The sequence below is a fragment of the Meriones unguiculatus genome, chromosome 19 (assembly GCF_030254825.1).
Source record: "Meriones unguiculatus strain TT.TT164.6M chromosome 19, Bangor_MerUng_6.1, whole genome shotgun sequence".
NCBI lineage: Eukaryota > Metazoa > Chordata > Mammalia > Rodentia > Muridae > Meriones > Meriones unguiculatus.
Window position 1 is genome coordinate 51,435,042 of NC_083366.1, and position 23,165 is coordinate 51,458,206.

At 44.0% G+C, this 23,165-nt stretch overlaps 1 long non-coding RNA gene across 1 annotated transcript in view; it reads left to right on the forward strand.

The window, feature by feature from the left end:
* The window catches only part of LOC132649168 (uncharacterized), a 28,412-nt gene extending 7,522 nt beyond the window's left edge, over nucleotides 1-20,890 (forward strand). The window contains exons 2-4 of the long non-coding RNA XR_009587605.1: nucleotides 17,733-17,920; nucleotides 18,326-18,464; nucleotides 20,800-20,890. This is a non-coding gene — a long non-coding RNA (uncharacterized LOC132649168). The remainder of the gene's footprint in view (nucleotides 1-17,732; nucleotides 17,921-18,325; nucleotides 18,465-20,799) is intronic.
* Nucleotides 20,891-23,165: the final 2,275 nt, after the last annotated feature.

Consider the following 23,165-nt stretch of genomic DNA (forward strand, 5'->3'; position numbering starts at 1 on the left):
AATTGAGCGGGGAAAGGCAGCCAGGTAGGGGCAAGAATAGCTGGGGTGTAGGCTTGAGGGGAAGGATGGGATGGAAAAAGAGCAGAGACAGAGAGGAGTCAAAGACTGTGTCACAGGGAGGAAGTCAGTGGACAGTGCGCCTGCAAATGCTTGCAAGCCCTTGCTCCAGTGTATAAGTTTGGGAGGAAGCTCTCATTGTCTTTCATGTCCACTAGAAGGATTCATTTTGTTTTAACCAGCAACCTCTCCCTTAGGAGCGCGCTGTGGGACAGATACTCTGCAAAGCACCAACATGTAATATCACTCTGTTTCTGCTTTGGAGGGCTTACCACCTCATGAGAACAATATTTGTCATTTTTTTCTCCATCTCTCTCTAGTTCCAGGAAGTATAGTCTGTAAAGAGTGGGCAAATTACAGTCATTGTTGATGAATAATTGAAGACCTGAAGCATTTTATATTCAGATTTCTTTCACAAAAACTCAGTATCTGAATGGCTAATTTCGGTTTTGCTGCATGGAAAAGTTTTAGGGAGTGCAGAATTATGGAAATCTCTTTAACTGCTAAGCGCCACGCTTAGAAATAGCTAAGATGGTAAACTTCTGCATTATATGCATTTTGTTATAAATGGAAAAAATTAAGTGCAATATCAGAGATGCTGTTTTTTTTTTTTTTTTTAAGAGTTAACAATACAAACCAAAAAGAAAATGAAAAGCTAGTTTCCTAATATTGGTTTCCACATTGATGTCCATGGCAGGTGTATTGTTTGGGGGCTTTGGGTCCTTTATTCCTCTTGAGTTCAGTCATATTCTGGAGCAGCGATAAAAGCATTCCAATATTAGAACCGAGCCTCAACTCTCTGAGAAGGTTTCTTACTGGAGAAGCAAAGCAGGAAGTTCCCTGGAGTAAGCTAACTTCGGCCATCATGCTCGCTCTCCCAAAAGCATATGGTTTGCATAGTGTACCGTGGAGTTTTGCCCCCTTTGTAACGCCGGCCCCAGTCTGTTCTGAATTCAGCACAGTCCCCCTCAGTGATACATGAGTATAACCTAAGACCTGGTGTGGACCAAGTGTGCTGGGACCTTGCAGAATTGTTGAGAATTATGCCTGCTTTTAGTTATGGATGTGCATGTGACCATAATGTATAATTTCACTCCAGCCTGAGTTCACCGATTTCTTTCTCTCTGTTGTGGTCTGAAATTAGTATTTCGGAAGTGGGAAAACAAAAACAGTGATAGGCCAGGGAGAGAAAAATGCTGTGGGCCTTGAGTGCTGCAGGCATAATGTTGGCCTTTTCTCTGATGATGGGGAAGAGAATCTATGGAAAAGAAAAATACAGAGACCTGCTGCCAAACCTTGAAGCGTGTGGTAAATTAACTGTGTTGGACTTGATATTCATTGGATCTCACATGTTTATAAGGCAGCATTTACAATGGTCATGAGGCCATTATATAGCTTATTGATTTAGTTGTGCAATATGTTTTAATGTAAGACACATGATTTTATTTTCTACAAATCAGCCTAATTTCTATGTTGGCCCTTCTTGCTGATGATAACAGAAAAGCGATTCTAGCCAATGAGGTTTTCTCTCTGTGTGTTCCAATTTTCATTCAGTGCCAGACACAAACAGTGCAGGTTCTCAGGCACATACTGATGTCATCCACTCACATTGGCCTGTGGTTACCCAGTCTGGCTTGTCTGGTTTGGCTCATTAGGAATTCTGATTGAATGGTTAGGTCTGGGTGTTCTGACAATAGCTGTCTCACACTGGAGAGACCAGCAGCTTGTAGTTGCTCAGTGCATGAGGCTGAATGTCTCAGCAATTCCAGTCTAGTGGTGTAGGAGAGCTGTTGGTCTTCAGTCTACGTGGGAAGCCTAAGAAGTTGGTTCTACTATCAGCAAAAGAATGCAGGAATGGTAGCCACAAGATAGATGAACTTGCCAACCAGAGTGAGGGCAAGCAGGCAAAATGAAAAGCTTCTTCCATCTCCCTTTTATCTGGGTTGCCACAGGAAGGTGATCTGAAGGCCCCCATTTCAGAGAGATTACCTGTCCATCACTCCCATCTTTCTTTCGGCCCACAGGGAAGAAACAGTATCTCTGAGAACTGAGTAGAAGGCTCCAAAGGTGGTCCATTCCCTCCCTCTTGCGTTGGGTCACTGGGAAAGGAAAATGGATCACAGCCAGCAGCAAGGGAATTTTCATGTGGAGGGAACAGATGAAAAACTAAATTTGCAGTTTGGCCTTGGAGCCCACGTGGTTAGAGTGAGGTTGTCTGTTTCCTCATATAAGGTACTGTGTAGTTGGAATTCCAATCCCATACACTCATGTCTGCCTGCAAATCCAATTGCAAGAAATTGGACATTAAATAAGAAAAGGAAATCAGTAGCTGTAGGGTAGTTACTGCTTGCTGGGCGGCCTGTAACCAATTTGCCATCAAATACTAGGATCCCATTATGCATGTATTAGTTAGTTATCACTGCATAACAAACTAGTCTGAAATTTATTTAGCTTGTGGTTGACCTGGTGAGCCATTTAAGTGGAAGTTTGGCTGGGCCATTCTTTGTGTGTATGTGTATGTACATGTGCATGTATGTATGTGTGTGGTCAACTGCTGACTATTCTGGGGAACCTTGATTCTCCTCCCCAGGATAGCTCACCCTCCAGCAGACTAGAGTGGGTTTGTTCCCATGGAGATGGCACGGCTCTGGAAATAAAAACAAGGAGCATGTAAGACCTCTTCTCACAGTCATGTCTGCTTTATTCTCTTGTCCAGAAGAGGCTCAGCTCAGGATCCAATACGTGAGAAATATGCCACCCGGCAATGGGAACAACTGTAAAACTACATCATACCTACAAGGCACAGGTGAGGAAGGAGAAGCACTGTTTTGAGATTTGATATCACCAAGTGTCTTTGGTAGATGAGGCTTAAATAATATTCCAAATGAAGCCTGAAGCTTCACAGCTACTAAGCAACTGGGCCGACACTCAGTACTGTCAGAGCCTGAAGCCCTGCACCCAACCACGCTGCTAATGCATGCAGGTCTGGAGAGAGCTACTTCTGTAAAAGAAGCACCATGTCCTCCTCACCACTGGGATAAGCTCGCCAAGAGAAAGCTGACGTGTCTTGCAAGGACTTGGAATCGTTTAAGGAAATAGCTGAGGTCTAAGTTTAGGAATCGACGACCAAGAGATATATTTTTCACTTCTAATCATAGGATAAATTTGAAAACACGTATAATGCGTTCCACGTGTTTGTAAATTCCTTTCATCTCTTTTGGTATTTGTAGGCCATTTATGATTTTCGTCACACGCTAAATCAAATGGTGCCCAAAACAACCTCAGAGTTTGAAAGCAGGTCACAAAAATAGAAGCACTGAGAAGACATCTCCTCCTGCTGCAGTTTAGCCCAGTGGCTGAGGGTGACTTGAATGAGCCTTTGGTTTAACAGGGCAAAACTGTTTCCCAAGACCCCAAGTTGAGAGGCTGCCATGGGGTAAATCCCTTAAGCACCCATGGAAAAGACTTGTAGCCAACATATCCTTAACCCTGAGTTGGAGCTTTTCACTGAAGACTGTTCCTTACAAAGACCCAAGATCCTTGAAAGCTGCCAAAGTTCAAGAAAGGATGAACCAATTAAATCAGGATCCCTAGAGTGGGCCCCAGGCCTCAGTGCTCTTTACAGTTCTCCAGTGATTGCACTGTCAGACAAGACAGAAAACCACACTTGAAAACAATTTGTCTTAGTGAATTACTTATAAATTTGTTTTCAAATGAATAGAAAACATCTGCTATTAAGCTGTAGCCTTTCTGTCTTGCCTATAGTATTCACTTGGTGACTTTGCTGCTTATTTTGTTCCTGATCCCTCCAGGCCCACACATTTGAGAGCTTATGTGTGCAGGACAGTGATCCGTACTGTGACCTATGAGCAGTTATACCATGAGTAGTTGTCTTCCTCTGCATCCTGGCAAGGCTGCACCCCTCAGGGGGAGGTGATCAAAGAGCCAGCCACCAACTTCATGTCAGAGACAGCCCCTGTACCCTTTACTAGGGAACCCACTTGGAAACTGAGCAGCCAATGGTCTTCCTTTGAACAGGGGTCTAGGTCCTCTTCTGCCAATTGGAAGGAAGGCACTCATCTAGTATTTAAAACTTTCATTGGAATATAGTGTATGTTAATCTTCGTTGTCAACTTGGTGGAATTTAGGGTCACCTAGGAGACACATGTCTGAGAGCAATACTAGAGAGATGTGACCGAGATGAGAAGACCTGATGGTTGGTGGCACCATCCAGGGCTGGGATCCTGAACTGAATAAAAAGGACAAAGCAAACAGAGGACCAGTGCTCATCACTCTCTGCTTCCTGACTGTGGATGCAGTGTGACCATCTGCCTCACACTCCCACCACTTTGTATGGTGGACTGAATCCGTGTGAACCAGAATAAACCCACCTGTATGTTGCTTTTGTCCAGTAGTTTGTCATAGCGTCAGGAAAACTAATGAACACAGATACATACAGTACAAGTACAAAGTATCCTATAAAACTTGGTGAATTACTACAAAGTGCATATAGTGATAGAATTTAGAAAATAGAAAATAAGTTCTTTTGGCAGCCATTTTCTCCCTTCTCTCAAAGAAAACAGGTTTTCCCCCTCAAAATTATATAATTTGTTTGTGTGTGTGGGTGGGGGGGAGCAGGTTTGTTTTACTGTCAACAAGTATGTTGAGAAAAAAAATCATGAAAATAATCTCATTCACAATTGACTCAAAAAATAATAAAATATCTTGGAATTAATCTACCCAAAGAAGTGAAAAACCTTTAAAAATATTTTAAAACCTCCAAGGAAAAATCTGAAGAAGATTCTAGGAAGTAGAAAGACTTTCCATGCTCACGGATTGGAAAAATTGCTAATGCTGGTGATAAGCCCAACTTGCTTCATACTGACTCATTCTGAAATTCTTTGTACCAGGCTATGTCAACATCCAGGCTCCACCTGGGGAGTCTCTGACAAGAACTCTAGCTATACCTAGCAGGTTTTGGTATGTATCCTGTACTTGTAGTATGTTGTGGAACTTTGTCCTCCAGGCAGGACACAGCACTTATCATCTTGAAATCAGAGAACCTGTTAATACTCACAGATCAGGCCTAATAATATTCCCTTGAAGGAGTGGAATAGGTTTCTATTCCTGAAATAAAGACCATGACCAAAAGTCTTGAGGAGAAAAGGATTTATCTCATTCCAGACCTCTCAGATCACATTCCATCATTGAGAATCAGTGCAGGAACTTGAAAGAGGAATCTAGAGGTAGGAGCTGATGCAGAGGCCATAGAGAGATGCTGCTTACTGGCTTGCTTTCCATAGCTTGCTCAGCCTGTTTTGTTATAGCTCCTAGGACCTTCAGCCCAGGGATGGCACCACACACAGTGAGCTGGACTCTGCTACATCAGTCATCAACAATAATTGTGGACATTCCCACAGGCCAATTTGATGAGGGTATTTTCTGAGGTTTCCTCTTCTCAAATAACTTTAGAGATTTGTCAAGTTGACATAAAACTAGTAAGCACAGACCCCCACCTGAGACTCCAGCTGTAGAAGGAATCTCTTGTGTCTGTATGGAAGCATTACCTGTCAATAAAAAGCCAAGAGCCTATAGTTGTGGCAGGAAATAGGAGGTGGGACATCTGCCGGAAAGGATTCTGGGATAGAGCCAGACACAGAGAGTCATTCAGGAAGATGTAAAGAGGACAGATACATGGTACCTGAGCAGAGGTAACCAGCCATGTGGCAAAATGTAGATTAGTTATAATGGGTTTTTTTATGTTATGAGCTAGGTAAAGGAGAGCCTAGCTATATGGCCTAGGTATTTGTAAATATATTTTGAGTCTCAGGAGTCATTGTTCTGGGAACTTGGGGCTGGGAGGAAAAAACACTGAAACACACAGCCACTCCCTCCCCTTGTTCCTCTCATCTCCAAGTAATACTGTAATGCTGCCCAGTGGCGCACAGTCTCAGGAGTGCTGGAGAACATGAGAGGTGGAAGATTAGCTGAAGGGTAGACTCCATCTACGCAGCTATTGGAAGATTGTCTTTGGGGTTTGGGTGGACTGGTGATGCAGATGTTTGGCAACTACCTACAATCTTTTAAGTAACCCCTTATTTAAGCTCCCACAATTAAGCACAGTGTACCCATTAGTCCACCAACTGAACTTGGGTGAAATTGTTTCCTTGTCTCCTATCAGTACCGTGTCTTGGGCAAATATGCACATGCTCATATCTCCCCAGGAAAAGTCACACAAAGCAGTCACACCCTTACCTGACCACGAATAACACTTGCAGAAGAGGACACTATACATCACAATTGACGAACCTGCTTCTCTGAGAGCACTTACTGGGTCTCTAGAACGGAAAATAGCTCCAATCATGTATTTGTAGAGGGAGGGGAGGGGACAAGGCTGCTGCCGTGGGAACTGAGAACATAAACAAAGATGGTAGGCAGTGAGGAGGAGCAGGAGGAGAAGAGGGAGGAGAAGGAAAAGGAGGAGGAGGAACAACTTCAGGCCCATCTAGCCTGTCCCTGGAGCCAGTGATGGTAGAAGAGAATCCACTTCTGTATAAGAATATATGCCCCTCCCTCCTCCCCTCCCAATCCCACCCTCCCTCCTCCCTCTGCTTGCATGCCACTCCCCAAGTCCACTAATAGGGGAGGTTCTCCTGGGAGGGGAGGAGGGAGGGGCTTATGGGGGGATGCAGAATGAATAAAGTGTAATTGATGAAAAATTTTTAAAAAAAGTGAAAAAATAATTTAAGAACCTTAAATGACTTTCAAAAGTGGAGGAAAACATGGAGTTAGTCAATTGGCATGGAGCACGTCTCGCCCCTGGGGGCAATGGTCTCCTGAACCTACTCAGACCTCGGACACCACCACTGCTAGTTCTAGAACTGACGCAGGATGTTCCAACGAGGGGGTTAAGGCTTCTCATAATATTTCCTATAAGCCCACACCTGTTTGTCTATATCCCCCATTTTTATTCATTATTAGCCAGATAGAGCCAAGTAATTGAGGTAATGATACTTGCTTTTTTGCCCAATGCTGGAATGCTAGTAAATTTAGGTATGCCCTGGTTACTCGCATGCCTCACTGGGTGCCTGTGCCCATTGATGCCCCTCACGCTATGACTCTCTTCAGACAGAAAAGGGATCTTGGAACTACAGCCACCATTGTTACTACCATCTCATTGGCGGCTGTTGGAGCTACCACCGGGGCATTAGCCATGAGTCATACTGGGCAGACTGCTCAGACCCTGAATAATCATTTAGCCAATGTAGCTCATGCCTTAGTTGTACATAAAGGAATTAATGCTCAACTAAAAGGAAGCTTGATGGTGTTCAATCAGAGGATTGACCTCGTGCAGGAGCAAATTGATACCCTATGGCAAATCGCTCAACTTGGCTGTCAATGAAAATATGCTGGACTTTGAGTCACTAGCATATAACATGAGAATTTTTCCTGTGCTGCAAATCTGTCTAAACAATTGTCAAGATATATTTTAGGTAATTGGACTGGAGAATTCGATATTACGATGGAGCAGCTGAGAGTGGCCATTGTCACAGTAAATTCTACCAGAGTGGACGCAGGACTAGCCACAGGATTATCAACATGGATTGCTGCAGCCATGAATCATCTGAAGGAATAGGCGGGCATGGGAGCGTTAGCAGGCCTTCTGGTGTTGGTCTCCTTGGTTTGCCTGTGGTATATATGCAAGATTAGAGTCTCACAACAGTGTGATGCAGCCATGATCATTCAGGCCTTTACAGCCATTGAAGCAGGACATTCTCCCCAAGCATGGTTGGATACCATAAAAAGCTAAAATGATACGCTCAGGATGCGAGGCTAAGCACTGCACTAAGGGTCAGCCGCTTTGGACCCAGAGAAGAGCATGTCTGATTGCATGTGGGTTGATGCCCCAGGTCCTGCCTCTGAGAAAAAGGTATCGGACCGGTCTGATGCTCTTTAGGTGGATGACACCTAAATGAACATCGGTACAAAGTCCCAATTTATTTCTAATATCAGAGATCAGACCTCTACTCTTGCCTGATGCATCTAAAACAAAAAGGGGGAACTGTAGAGAGCTGCAGAATGCTATGCCTTAAAGATGGAGCTGGTTTCCGCCTTCCACCTTCCCGATGGTGAGTGCTCTCTGTCACGAACAATTCCACATTTGGCTAAGGCTGAGGATCTGGCTTGCTTCCATGTATGTGGACCTATCTGCATTGCCCACATGGCACGCCTGGGTTGGCTACCCAGAGGCTATTTAAGCTGTGGGCTGGCTTTCCCCAGGGTCCGAGGATTGTTCAAGGTTCCTGAATAAACTGCATTGAAAAAAAAAAAAGAATATATGCAGAAGGGTTCTGCTGAGTTGCACAATGGCCACAGCAAAATTTAAGGATGGGCTTCAGGAAAATGCTTTGGGTCTTTTCTGAACAAAAGTCAGGAACTATGATCCAGAGTCTATGTGGACCGGGGAACTCTCTGGCACTGTCTTGGTTAGGGTTTTATTGCTATGAAAGGACAGCATGACCGCATCAATTCTTATAAAGGACAATATTTAATTGGGGCTGGCTTACAGTTTCAGCAGTTTAGTCCATTATCACCACCGTGGTAAGCCTGGCAGTGTCCAATCAGACATGGTGCTGGAGAAGCAGCTGAGAGTTCTACATCTTGATCCATAGGCAGCAAGTAGGAGACTGTCTTCCACACTGGGTGGAGCTTGAGCATATGTAGCACCAAAGGCTCACCTCCACAGTGACACACTTCTAACACGTCCACACTGCCTCCAATAAGGCCACAACTCCTAATAGTGTCACTCCCTATGGCTAAGCATTCAAACACACGACTCCATGGGGGCCATACCTATTCAAACCATCACAGTCACTATCACAGAACTTTGGGAAAAGCTAAGTCCAGGCTCCAAACGGCTACACATCAGAGGAAAAGGACATAGAATGAGATATCCACAGATGGTCCAGGGAAATAGATGCTCCTGCATTAAAGAGTGTGGACCAATGTCCTGTGGGCTTGGTGTTAGGGTGCTATAGGAAACAGAGAACTCTCACAATGGAAAACTTATGCAAGCTTCAAATTGTCGTAAATCTCATTCCTACCAACAATTTATGAGAAGGCACTTTCCTAGTTTTACCTGACATGAAAAATTGTGAGACTTTGCCATTTCTCACAATCTGCTGCTGGTTGAATCTATGCTTTTAATTTTTCTTTTATTATTAGTGATGTTTGAAATATTTTTATGTTTTGCTATACTTTTATATTTCTTTTTTAAAACTGCCTTTGAGGGAAGGAGAGATGGCTCAGTGGTTAGGAGGGCGTACCACGGTTACAGAGACCCAAGTTCAGTTCCCAGTACCCCTATCAGGTGGTTCACAACCACCTGTCACTCCAGCTCCCAGGGATCTGGTACTTCTAGCCTCCATTGGCACCTGCACTCATGTGTACACACAGGTGTGTGTGTGTGTGTGTTTTTTTTTTTCATCAGTTTATTCACCACACATGCTGCAAATGTTCGGTCATTTGCATTTGATCATTCTTTATGGCGCTTCATAACTTAGCACAATCATTTTAAGATTCTCCTCATAAAGCATAGATTGTGGCACTTTCACAAACAAACGGACCATTTTGTTCATGCTCAGAATGATATGATCCACCTTGTAGTGCTGGCACCTGCTGAGGACCCTGTTGTGTGCGCTGCTGGAAGAGCCTGCTCTGCTCTGAACCAGTACAGATGCTCGAGGTCCCTGCTGTAGTGGCTGAGTGATCCGTGGAACTCCTTCAGTTAGAAGGCTGTACACAGCTCAAATAAACCCTATGGAGGTGGCAGAGGCCCAACCCAAGCTCAGCCATGACGGCCATGCCAGGCAGTTCCCGGTATCGGATGGTAGAGAAGGGGTGGGATGTTCTGAGCACTGGGCAACAAAATTAATAATGTATCACCCTGGCAATTTCCTTGACTCTGCTGTTCAGGTTGGAAGTGGAATTACTTTCAGAGCTCCGGTGTGCAGGATGCCAGCAGTTCCCCTGCCTTCCCACTCAGGAGAAGGAAACTCATTCGAAAAGCATCCACCAGGGCTGCCGGCTTGGAAGAGAATGCGATATTCAAAAGGAACTACTGCACTGTGGATTTGTGGAGGAGCCAAGAGACATTAAATTTCCCTTTAAAACTAAAATGATCAACCAAAACTAACGAGGAATTTTGAACAGGGAAACTTACTTTTTTATAAATGCCCAAAATGTGCAACTCTGAGGTACATAGGAAGTGCAAGGAGCAGATGGTGGCTGTGGCCGCTAGCAAATGCCTTCCACTGGAAGGTGGCCTGTCTCTCAAGACAATCTTAGCCTGAAAGGTAGCAAGGAGGCATAGGAGCTAATCTTGGTAAAGGGCCATGTGACACGGTAACCTCCTGGAAGTGTGTCATATCATAGGCTGTTAGGACATCATATCTCAGGCTGTTAGCCAAGCTGGAAAGGCCAAAGGAATTCAGTGTATTCAATTGTGAGAACAAACAGACAGATTTTCTCACAGACTCTTTAGGTTTTGGATATGTGCTCTCCCCGTTCTGGTAAATGAAAACACATTTTACAAAATGGCAGAACTGCCCCTTCACCATGTTCAGAGCCCTAGAAGGCAGCAGAGCAGGAATTGAGAAAGAGGCCTGGGAAATAGCTCTGCCCTGAGTTCAACTTCTCAGCATCCAAGTGAAAAGCCAGCTATGCCTGCTGCAATTATGGAATGCACGTTTTGGGGATGACTTTTGATTTGGATTTGAGGCCTACTCCTCAGGAGAGAATTCGTCCCTGGTACTGTAAACTTAGTCAAATGCCCATGGCTGCAGTGGTCAGAGACCTCAGGGGGTACTGCTGTTGTCTTGCTGTCAAACTGCCATCTAAATCTGTGTTTCTGCTGCCTCAGCCTTGTTTCTCTCTGCAAGGTCAGCGGTGAGTGCTGGCTTAGGACTGGTCAAAGCATTGAGAATAAATAGCTTTTGAGTGCTCCGCTCTAAAGGGAATATCTGTATTAGTCCCCACTGAGGCTCAAGCAGTATCAGGAAAAGAGGACCAAAAGAATGTAAGAGCTGGAGGATGGGGAAAAGTGCTGTCTCTTGGGCATGACATGGTTGTGACACTGTGATGTCACAGCTTCGGGAGTCACTTGCACAAAACCATCAGTCAGCATTCCAGCAGGCAGTACTGACTGCACTCTGGGTTAAAAGATAAAAAAGGCAAGGGCCTGAAGTGAGTGTGAGGGGGAGTACATGTAGGGGTATTAGGGGAGTGGGAAGGAAAAGTGGGGTGGATGAGTAAGATACATTGTTGACATATATTAAATTGACAAAGATAAGAGTTATTCTCTAAAAAAACGGTCTGGTGTGGTGGTGCACACCTGTAATCCCAGCACTCAGGGGGGCAGAGGCAGATCGCTTTGAGTTCAAGGTCAGCCTGGTCTACAAAGCGAGTCCAGAACAACCAAGGCTACACAGAGAAACGCTGTCTTGAAGGGGGTAAAATAAAGCCAGGTGTTGCTGTACATGCTTGTAACCCCAGAATTCAGGGGCAGGGACGGACAGGCCCTGGGAGCTCAGCGGCTATCCTGGCCGAAGTGGCAAGCTTCATGCTCAGTGAGAGATCCCGACTCAAGGGACTATGGTGGCGAGAAATAGAGAAATATACCCCATGTCCTCCTCTGGCCTCTGGATGCACGCATGTACACAGACACAGGTACACAGGCACACACACCAGACAAAAGACAGACCACAGAGAAATATTTTGTAAGAACTGAGAAAGGAAAGGGGTGGAAGAGGTGAGAGGGCTCATGCATCCATTTAATAGAAGAAAGGATTTTTTTTTCAGGAGAGGTTGTATTTTATTTTATTTTATTTTATTTTATTTTTATTAATTACACTTTATTCACTTTGTATCCCCCCATAAGCCCCTCCCTCCTCCCCTCCTGATCCCACCTTCCCTCTCCCTTCTTCATGCATGCCCCTCCCCAAGTCCACTGATAGGGGAGGTCCTCCTCTCCTTCCTTCTGATCTTAGTCTATCAGATCTCATCAGGAGTGGCTGCATTGTCATCTTCTGTGGCCTGGTAAGGCTGCTCCCACCTCAGGGGGAGGTGATCAAAGAGTAGGCCAATCAGTTTATGTCAGAGGCAGTCCCTCTTCCCATTACTATGTAACCCACTTGGATACTGAACTGCCATGGGCTACCTCTGTGCAGGTGTTCTAGGTTATCTCCATGCTTGGTTGCAGTATGAGTCTCTGGGAAGACCCCTGTGTTCAAATTTTCTGGTTCTGTTGCTCTCTTTGTGGAGTTCCTGTCCTCTCCAGATCTTACTACTTCCCACTTCTCACATAAGATTCCATGCACTCTGCCCAACAGTTGGCCATAAGTCTCCGCATCTGCTTTGATAGTCTGCAGGGCAGAGCATTTCAGAGGCCCTCTGTGGCAGGTTCCTAACTTGTTTCCTGTTTTCTTCTTCTTCTGGTGTCCATCTTCTTTGCCTTTCAGGATGGGGATTGAGAATTTTAGTCAGGGTCCTCTCTCTTGATTAGTTTCTTTAGATGTACAGATTTTAGTAGGTTTATCCTATGTTATATGTCTGTATGAGTGAGTATATACCATGTGTGTCTTTCTGCTTCTGGGACAGCTCCCTCAGGATGATCCTTTCCAGGTCCCACCATTTACCTGCAAATTTCATGATTTCCTTATTTTTCATTGCTGAATAATATTCCATTGTGTAGATGTACCACAATTTCTGCATCCATTCTTCAGTTGAGGGGCATCTGGGCTGTTTCCAGCTTCTGCCTATTACAAATAAAGCTGCTCCGAACATGGTAGAGCAAATGCCCTTACTGTGTACTTGAGCCTCTTTTGGATATATGCCTAGGAGTGGTATGTCTTGAGGAAGTGCTATTCCTAGTTGTCTGAGAAAATGCCAGATTGATTTCCAGAGTGGTTGTACAAGTTTACATTCCCACCAGCAGTGGAGGAGGGTTCCCCTTTCTCCACAACCTCTCTAGCATGTGTTGTCACTTGAGTTTTTGATCTTGGCCATTCTGATGGGTGTAAGGTGAAATCTCAGAGTCGTTTTGATTTGCTTTTCCCTGATGGCTAATGATGTTGAGCATTTCTTTAAGTGTTTTTCTGCCATTTGATATTCCTCTACAGAGAGTTCTCTGTTTAGATCTGTTCCCCATTTTTTTAATTGGATTACTTGGTTTGCTGCTTTTCAGCTTCTTTAGTTCTTTATATATACTGGATATTAGCCCTCCATCAGATAGAGGGTTGGTGAAGATTCTTTCCCAGTCTGTAGGCAGTCGTTTTGTTTTGATGACGGTGTCCTTTGCTTTACAGAAGCTTTTCAGTTTGATGAGGTCCCATTTATTGATTGTTGCTCTTAGAGCCTGTGCTGTTGGTGTTCTGTTCAGGAAGCTGTCTCCTGTACCAATGAGTTCTAGGGTCTTCCCCACTTTTAGAAGAAAGGAATTTTAACAAGCATTTGATAGAAAATCACAGACTCTACCCTGAAGCAGTCCCTAAAAAGAGCAAGATTGGCAGGCTAGGGAAGCAAAGGTGGCCTAAGCAACAAAGTGATCAGGAGAGAGAAAAGCAGTCTCAGAAATATGTTGCCACATGGTTCCACTCAGGCGAAGGATGTGACTCACCCCTGCCTCAACATATAAGGTGAAGAATGGCCAAAGATGTGTATGTATCCACATGCAAGTAAACACACATGCCAAAAGAGGCAAGAAAATACTTCTTATATACGTTATAGGCACAACCAGTTGTAACATGTCCTCAGTCAAAAGATCAACCACAGTTCTGTGTTACTTAACAACAAGGGTCATTCTGGAAAACACATCTCTATTTCATCACTGTGGGGGCACTGTAAAGCACACTTCTGAGGATGTAGCATGTATGAGGTCCTAAAGCCCGGATTCTGGCTTGGAAATGTTGAAGAGAAGTTTAAACTGTGCTTGGTTCAGACACACTCCAGTGTGCAGACCTTGCTACCTAGCCTGAGCAATGGCACCAAGTCTCTGGTAGACATGTCGTCTCTGATGTCAAAGCTTCAGGAAGGGCTTGATTCAGAGCACCACACAGGAGGGTGATGGCTGGCAGAGTGGCCTCCCGGAGGTACCCTCAGGAAGACCATGGGGAGGTTTGCTTTTAAACGTGCTTTGCAGTTTTTGAGGAACTAATCTACCACACGGCCCTCCGTGGTAGCTGTACTGTTTTATGTTACCATCACCAGCGAATAAGGGTTCATTTATTCACATTGTTCCCAACATCCCTCACTTGCTCTGTGTGTGTGTGTGTGTGTGTGTGTGTGTGTGTGTATCCACCCTCCTTATAGGTGTGGGTGGGATATAATTGTGGCTTTGATTTGCATTTTCTTCATGATTAGCATTGCTGAGTATGTTTTCATAGGTTTATTGGCCACTTCTGTATCTTCTGTGGAGAAAGTCTTCTTAGACTTTTCTGCTCCTTTTTGAATCATGCTGTTTGGGTTGGCTGCTGTCTCTTTGTTCATTTTGGGGATCAAATCCAATGCATCAAGTGCTCCACTACTGAGCCACACCCAGTAAAGGATAATAATTGTACTGGCTACATAATTCCAGCATAGGGAATATTTTTGTTTCCCTTCTTCTGTTTTTGAGACGGGGTTTCTCTGGCTGGCCTGGAAATTGTTGTGCACAGCGAGCTGGCTTCCAATTTACAAAAATCTGTCTGACTCGGTCTTGAGTGCTGTGATTAAAGGCATGCACCAACACAAATAGTTCTACTTTTTTTTCTTTGCTTGTTTGCATGGTATCTGGAGAGAAATCTTATGTAATTCTTTTTTTTTTTAATCTATGTGATGTTTCACAATTTCATATGTACAGAGTATGTTTTGATCCCACCCCCCACTTTATCGTCATCTCTTAATCCTCTCCCAAAGCACCCCTGCTTCCTTTCCAGCAAGTCTCCCTCCTGTTGTGATGTCAGTTTTCATGTCTGGATCCCACTGCTTCCTCATACGACCTAGGGTCATCTGCTGAGGGGCACGCTTCCTACAGCAGACTGGGCTTTCTCATCAATAGTTAATCAACAAAATGTCCCAGAGACATGGCCCAAATGTCATTCTGATGGAGGCAAGTCTTCCGCTTAGGTTTCCTCTTCCAAAATTGTGCCAAGTTGACAAAAACTAACGCATATAGTTTCTGTCTGGCTTTTTCATGTATCTTTAGTTTGAGTTAACACTTTTCTGTACCCTTTCCCTTCCTTACTCCTCCATCTCTATCCGTACTTAGACCTTTCAACTCCAATATTCCTCCTGCTTTCATATCATGTGTTTTAATATCCCCCTCTCCCAATATTCCTTTCACCACCACTACCACCCTTTTAATGGAAACTTTCTAGCTTCCTGGACAATACACACACTCCGATATTTGTTTTTCTGGACCTGGTTTACCTCATTTAGCATAATATTTTCCAGTCTTATACATTTCCAGTAAACATAATAATCTCATTTTTAACAGCTGAATAAAATTGCATTGTGTCTATGTACCACATTGTCATCTTCCATTATCAACTGATGAACATCTGTGAGGATTCCATTTCCTAACTGTTGTGAACAGAGCAGCAATGAACATGGATGTGAAAGTACCTATGTAGTAGGATATAGAGTCCTTTGGGTATATGCACAAGAATGGTAGGGCCTGATCACATGATAGTTCTATTGTTAGCTTTTTGAAAAACACCTCAGGCTGATTTCTATAGTAGCTGCACCAGTTTTCACTGTTGTTATCCATCAACAGTGAATAAGAGCTCCCCTTCCCCCACCCCCACCAGAATTTGTCATTATTTATTTATTTTGCTGATGTAATTCTTACCCTTGTTCCTCTACAGTAAGGTTAAGAAACCTGGGGGGGGGGGTGTTAGGAGGGAGATTTTCTTTCAGTCTCCTGGTTTCTTCCTGGATCCTTTCTTTGGTTTCAAATTCTTGTAGTTTTACTGGCATGTCCAAGTGTATAGGGTTTTTTTTTTTCCAGTATTTATTTGCATATTCTTCTCTGAGCTTTTAGAATTGGTAAGATTTGTTGTATGTTACTAATTCTGGAAAATTCTTTGCCATGTTTACTTCCCAGATTTCCTTCTTTTCTTCTGCATTAGCATTCCTATTAACATATGTTCTCCCTATAAAATTATTCTTCAATTTTGGATGTTTATATTCTGCTTTCAAATTGTTTTAAATTTGTTTACTTCATTTTCATGTGTGTATGAGTGTTTTGGCTGCATATATGTCTGTGTACCATGTATGTGCAGTGCTCTTGGAGGTCAGAAGAGGACATTGGATCTTCTGGCACTGGAGTTACAGATGGTTGTGAGCCACCATGTGGGAACTTAACTCAGGTCCTCTGCAAGAGCAGCAAGTGCTCTTAACCTCTGAGCCATCTTACCAGCCTGTATTCTGCTTTTGCATTCTGTTTTTGTTATTTGTTTTGCTTTTCAGTTTTGGGAGTTTCTGTTGACATGTCTTCAAGCTCACTTCTTCTTCTTAATTTATTTCTTTCACTATATCCAGTCATGCCATAAACCCATAAAAGGCATTTTCATTCTCCTACTGTGTTTTTCATTTGCATTATTTGCTCATTTCTTTGAGTCCCATGTCTCTGAGCATGCATCCTTATATTACACACTTTCTCTATTAGCATATGAATGATAATTATTTTATATTTTGATGTTGATTTTTTTCTTAATGCTTGTCACTTGTATCTGAGGATGGCCTTGAATTCCAGATTCTCCTGTCTCTAATTTTGAAGTACCGGGATTGCAGACGTGCACCAACCACTATGTCTGATAATGAGAGTGATTTTAAGACACTGGTCTAATATTTCCAACATTCTGATGTATGTGAGCCTTGGTCGGATGCAGTAATGCTCAGTAATGTGCATTACTGAAGTATTTCTAACCTTGCTGAAGCCTGAACATGGTGAATTTGGTAGAGAGAACTGAAGAGAGCGACTGATTAGCATGGCCTTTTGTATTTACTCAGATATGATTTAAACTGTTTACTATTTGTCTTAGCTATGGAGGTTAGAGGTTAAAATGTCCTCTATTGTTCTTTGATTCTCTCTTCTCTTGTCTTTGGATTTTTCCAGAGACTTTCTTAAGAAAGGTTTGGGACATGCAGCTCTTCCAGCCTTCCTCTCTTGTTATCAAGCCAGTGTTCCTAGTTGATGTGACAGCAGGTGTGGAGGGAGAGAGTCCTGACTTACACTGAGGTGATGTTGCCATCAGCCCATTGCAGTTGAAAAGGCGTTAACACTATTGCTCTGTCTAAGAGCTTAAACACTCTCAGGAGCTTTATTAATCAGCACTCTCTAGAGTAGCAGAATGAATCTCTTTTCCTATATATAAAGGGGATTTATTAGAATCACTCACAGGCTGTGATCTAGATAATCGAACAATGGCAGGCTATGAAGGGAAAGCTCAAGAAGTCCAATGGAAAGTCCAGGAATCCAGAAGTTGCTCAGTCCACAAGGCTGGATGTCTCAGTTGGTCTTCAGTGGACACTGGAATTCTGAAGAGGTAGGCTCTAATGCCAGTGAAAGGATGAACTTGCTAGCAAGGCAAGAGCAAGCAGGCAAAGAGCAAAATTTCCTTTTTCTATGTCTTTAGATAGATTTCCAGCAGAAGCTGTGGCCCAGATTAAAGCTGTGTCCTCCTGCCCAAAGAGCTGAATTAAAGACATCTTCCTGCCTGTCTTTCTGCCTGGAGATCTGAATCAAAGATATGTCTTCTACCTCAAAGGTCCAGACTAGAAGTGGATTCACCCTCTTCAAACCAAGCAAAAACATCTCTCACAGGTGTGCTCTCCATTTCTGGATTGTAGCTCAATCCAGACACAGTCAAGTTGACAATCAAAAATAGCCACCACGGAAGCTTTACTTTAGCTATGGCTAAACAAAACCTTCCAAAACAAAGTCTACCTTATAATACAATGTTACTCCTTCACGTCAAGAAAAACAGTAACAAAAGGAAACAAAGAAAGTTCCACCTTGAAGGCAAGTGGTGTGTGGTGGGATGAAGCTTGGGTGCTCGGTGGTCCTGTAGGCATAGCCTAGAGAGCCTGTGTGGTCTCTGACATACCCTCATATAGGCTGCCCCTTCTTCCCAACCCAGGTCACCTTCTGCCTGCCTAGTGCAAGTTTAAAGAGCATGTTTCTCTCTGAGGAAAAACGACATTTCTTTCCACCTTCATTCTGGTGCAGTGCTCTTGGAAGGTCTGCCCCTACTTTGGGAAGCTGTCATGGTCTCTGGGGAGGATCATCTCCACCTCATACCCACGTGGACACAAAGTGGACCTGGTGGACTTTGAACAGCTCCAGAAGTCCCTTTGCCTACTTGCAGGTAGTTTAACCTGGATTTTTATTCACCTCCACACTGATCCTTTCCTGTTTCTGATTCTCTTTAATGTGATCGTAATGTTTTGTAGCCAAGGGTAGCCGATTGTTAATGGCAAGAAGGTGAAGACAATGTTCTTCATAATCCTTTAAATGTTAAACATATTCTCCAAAAATTAAGCTCCTTCAGTTGAGGTTTGTAATCAGTAATTACAACAGATTTGCTAGCATAATCATGCCATCGAGGCTGGTGGATCAATCTGGCGTTTTTGTGGGACTTTCCAAAACCTGGGAGGAACAGATGGAGTTCGGAATTGTTTCTGCAGAAACAAACTGTGTCAGGCTTCTCAGAATTCTCAGGGGTTTATAGACATATCCCCAGTGAGCCTAGACTTCTTGAAAATATTTTTAAATGTTGTAATTTAGATTTTTTAGTCTTAAAAAATAGATAAGCCTTTTCAAGACCTTCTAAATCACCTTATAAAAAAACAGTTAAGTCAGGGCTGGAAAGATGGCTCAGTGTTAAGAGCACTGGCTGTTCTTCCAGAGGACCCACGTGGTGGCTCACAGCTGTCTGTAACTCCAGATCCTGGTGATCAGATGCTTCTTGTGTCCACCATAGGCCCTGGGAACTCATGTGGCACACAGTCATACATGGAGACAAAATACTCATATGCATAAAATACTATTTTAAATAAATAAATAAATTTAAATTAAAATAAGAACATGTCATAGCTAGGTGCTGTGTCCTGTGCCTTTGGTCCTAGCACTCAGGAGGCAGAGCCAGGTGTATCTTTGTGAGTTTGAAGCGAGCCTGGTCTACAGAGATTGTTCCAGGCCAGCCAGCATTACGTAGTGAGACTATCTCAAACAAACAAACAAACAAACACTCTGACTATGTAGAGAGTCACAGTGAGGAAGTTACTGGGGATTCGATGCCAGGCAGCAGGTTCCTCACAAAGCCTCATTTCTCCTGGTCCCTGGGAAATAACATCTGGACGAGGGCTGTGAGCTCTTTTGCTCATTTATCAGTAAACTACAGAATCACCCACCAGCCTTGAATAACATCAACTGTTATTCCTTTTGAATATGAAAATTGTCACAATGAAAGTAAGCATGCCTTTCTAAAAAATCTATTCAAATCTTATAAGTTGACCAATATGACAAACATTTTCATTTCATTGGATAAAAAAAAAAAAAAAAAAAAAAGGGTTATCCCGAGACTGAATTCAGCAACCCATTCTTCCAAAGCCAGGAGGAAGCTACAGAAAATTCATTACACAGCTGTGCTCCAATCATTGTCGAGATTGAGCTGTCTGTCTTACCACCTCTGAATGGTCCTGGCATGGTGGCTTTCAGGTGAATCTGGCTACGGGTCCATCTTCCAATGACACAGAAACAGCTAAGTGAGGAGCTAGCTCACACTCCCTATTTGAGATTTTGATATGTGTCAGTTGGGAGCAGCCTGGAGGAGGAGGAGGAGGAGGCCAGGTATCAACTAATTATATATAGAGACACTTCCTGGGGCAGGGGTGATCATAAGCCACTTCAGAATGCAAGAACAGAATTGGATGACACTCAAAGATATAAATCCATAAGTTGGGAGTGACAGCACACTCAGCTGCAGCACTTGGGAGGCAGAGGCAGAGGGACAGTTACAAACTTGAGGCCAGCCCTGTCTCCATAGTGAGTCTCAGACCAGCTAGGTTTCACAGACAAGCCTCATCTAAAGGGGCAAACAGAGTGGGCAGAAAGTACTTGCTGTTCATGCTTGGTGACCCAAATGTGATTCCCAGAACCCAAGACAAGAGAGAGCCAGCTCCCAAAAGTTGTCCTCTGACCTACACAACGCTAATACAACAAATAAAAACTGTTTCAGGAAAGACACAAGACAATGAAACAACAGCACTGTAGATGGAACTGGGCAGATAGCTTAGTGACGTGAGGATGTGCCTGTGTGTTGTTGTAAATAAAAAAAAAAGAGTGTTGAACTATACAGTGTTTATTATTAGTCCTAAGATTATCACAACAGTGTTATTTAACCCACTATCACACATAATAAGACACAGACACTGGTTAGATTTTACAATTGCCTTATTTACCTTGGGCCAGGCAGATATTTTACCTACGCTGGCTCAATAACCTCACATCCATCTCCCAGCCCCCATCTAATGCCATCCACCTTAATCTTCCTCATCTCGTCTACTTTCCATTCATAATCCCTTGCTTGTATTTTTCACCTGGGCCTTTTCATGCCATTAGTCCTTTCTCTCAGCCCATGTGATTTCTTTTTCTCCACACTAACCAACCTGGTGTTCTCTTCCTGACTGTTTGCATCCCAGGATTCTCCTGTCCTCTCCAAGCCCAGGAACCTTACGCACACCTACCTCGTTCTGCCCTGCCCAGGTATAGGCCGTTTAATCAACCAATCAGGTATGTCTTAGGCGGGTTTAAAAAACAAAGATAGGTGTAACCAGATCTTGAGGGCTGGTAACACGCATCAGCCCAACCTTCAACACCTGTGCAACCCTGCACCCCATTCCTAGTGCAGTCATGTTAATGTGAGTGGACATGGTCCAGCACAGGCCACTGGACTCTTAAGTTAAGTCTCTCTGTGGTCTGGAAATGCTATGCCCTTAACCTGTTGGCCTTGACCTAGAGGCCTGACGCTCAAGGCCACTAATGTCCGGGACATGAGCTGTACGTGTCAAGTTGTATTTTCAGAAGTCTGTTAATGCCCCCCAGCGGGCAGCATACCCTCCCTGATGCTGAGAGTAGCTGGAGGGAGCCCTCTCCTCATGCCTGTGTTTAAGGTCTGAATGGAGCTGATGTACAGGAATGTCTCTGTGTGGAGTCTGGATGAATCTGTGGAAGGAAGTCAGTCAGGGCTAGCTGGAGGGCAGGGTCTTTCCCCCTGCCTGGGGCCTGGAAAACACAGATGACCTTTGCTGAGGCTACACTGGGTGCTCTGAGTCACAAACCCTGAATTGCCCAGGGCTGTAAGTCTAAGTCCCATCATCCATTGCAGCATTCAGGAAGCTTAACAGTAATCCAATAATACAGAGGTCAATTGCTGGTTATCTGCACTTGAGGCCTGGGCCTTTTTTATATGTTTTTGTGTGTTTGTTTTGAGTGGCGTCTGGGAAAACGGGAATAGGGTGGAACACAAAGGAAGCACCTCTGTTAATGATTTAAAAACTCATTTGGTCACAGTCTCGATTCACAACTGGCTGAAAGCTGGAGTGAACAGCCACTTGCAATATTCAAATATCGCTGAGTGGATTCTTTGCCTCATACTGTAGAAAACTTTATGCGGGTTCTGAGACATCCTTTTAATTCTCATTCTACCCCTCCCCTCACTCTTCATTGTTCCAAAATACAAAGTGGACAAATGGTTGACTGAATACCTGCTGGTGAAACTCTGCCAATGCAGAGTACAACTGCCACTCTGTGCATCTGGGATGTCCGGCAAAGGCTCATGTGTGAAGAAGGGCTCGGGGCTCCGTTGTTGCTATTGGGAGGTGGGAGAAGCTTTAGGAGGTAGAACCCGGTGGGAGGAAGCAGCAGGGACAAGTGACTAAGGGTGACACCACTGAAACTGTTGGAAGGGGAGGCAGATGGGAGCTTTCTGACAGCTAGCAGGCAGGATCAAGCTAGGAGGGCAAAGAAGCTATAGCGAGACCACAGCTAGAGAGGGTTGGTTGCTTTTAAGGCAGCAGCAGAAAGAAATGAAAAGCAACAAAACCCTGGCTAGTGAACCCCTGGCTGAGCAGGGAAGGAGCCGGCAGCCTTTAAAGGTCCCTGTAGCAACTGGAAATGGACAGAAACTTCCTTCCTAGTTTCTCTACCACTCCTGAAACAGAGACCCGGAGGCCACATCTTGAAACTTATAGAAACTTGGCAGGCTCAGAGTTCGTCCCCCTTCCCTACCAGGTTTGACAGCTCTTCTTTGATTGGTCCTATTTTTTTTTTTACCTCATTTGCATACCTAATGTATCAGTTATTTTTCTATTGCTGTGATAAAACGCCATGACCAAGGCAACTTATTTGGTTTGTAGTAAGTAGTGTTTATTGAAGGTATGGCGGGAGGAGCAGGAAGCTGAGGGTTCACATCTTGAACCTCATGAAGCAGAGAGAGAAAGAGAGAGAGAGACAGAGACAGAGACAGAGATAGAAAGAGAGAGAGCAGTGGGGATGGTAGGAGCCTTTTGACCCCAGTGATATTCTTCTTTCAGCAAGGTCACACCTCCTAAACTATTGAAACAGCTCCACCAGTTGAGGACAAGGTATTCAAATATCTATCTGAATCTATGAGGGCCATTTTCATTCAAACCATCACATCAATCAACGTCCAGCTGGCACCCTGGCACAGCTGTAAAACCAGACACCCGGGATCTCTATTAACTCAGCCACAGCAGCTGACAGGTGAAGACTGGGCCTCAGAATGTCCCTGCTCTATTCAAAGAAAGACTGTAGACTATAGGTTCTTCAGCCTTCTCATCAGAAAAGGCTCACTAGGACAGATGTGTCAGGCTGTAAGTGCCCAAGTCTTCTGCCCTAGATAGGGGGCTCTCTTGAGCAGGCTCCAGTATCTACCAGAGGCTGCAGGCAGAAGGACGGACTCCTTCCCACCCCAGCCTCCCAGACCCTGAACCCAGCTCCAAATGGAAATGCATTCCTGCAGCTGCTTTCACCTCTAAGACCTTGT